Source organism: Wasmannia auropunctata, unplaced genomic scaffold (genome assembly GCF_000956235.1).
Source record: "Wasmannia auropunctata unplaced genomic scaffold, wasmannia.A_1.0 LD336054.1, whole genome shotgun sequence".
Lineage (NCBI taxonomy): Eukaryota > Metazoa > Arthropoda > Insecta > Hymenoptera > Formicidae > Wasmannia > Wasmannia auropunctata.
Genome location: NW_012026836.1, coordinates 227253 through 228193, shown reverse-complemented (window position 1 = coordinate 228193; position 941 = coordinate 227253).

Genomic DNA, 941 nt, shown 5'->3' with positions numbered 1-941 from the left:
ACACACACACACACACACACACACACACACACACACACACACACACACACACGGGATCAGATTCCTGCCACGTCTACGCCGTTGATCCTGAGTAACGTCCAGAGCAGGACACACATGCATAAGTACACGCACTTACATGAGATTAAAAAGAATTTGATTGTTAAGAATTTTTAAAATTTAAAATTTTATTTTTATTTTTTTTATAAAATTTTTTACAATAATTTGTTTATGAGTTATATTAAGTAGACAAGAAAAAACAGCCCGTTTTGTAACACTTTTTTTAAAACACTATAACTTTGTCAAAAGAAATCGCAGAAAAATGATCAAAAAATGGATTTGTTAGGAAATCAATAAACTTGAAAACTTAATTTTTATGCCAGGCAGCCGACTTTTCTGACCAACGCAATAGTTTAAAGGAAATTTTTTTTTCCTATTTTTCTAAGCCTGACTTCAACATCCGCCATTTTATAAAGCATTTCTGAAACTCAATTTTGATTTTCTTAGTTATCAAAGGGAATGTTCAAGCTTTAATTTAAGCTTAAGTTCATCTCAATACGATGATTTTTCATAGAGTTACCGCTATTGAAAGATATTAAAAATTTGAACTAAAATTTAAGTGACCGGGTTTTTTTGCGGATGAGTATATTTTTGTATGTCTAATCAAATACTTGGCAACTTGTATAATCTCACATTTATTTTTGGACAACTTTTATTTGTTAAAACAATATTTTTGGTTTAGATATTTTTGGTTTAGGAAAGACGTAACGTACGATACTTTTACATACTTGGCGTATAATTTTTTTCTTTTTCTGAAAAGAATTTTTGTTAGAAATGCATATTATTGTCACTGACGTTTCCATGGGACATTTTCATGAGTTTCGCAAAAGAAAGATTTCTTATTTCTCGTGCAGTAAAAAAAATATCAAAGATCGGAAGAGCAC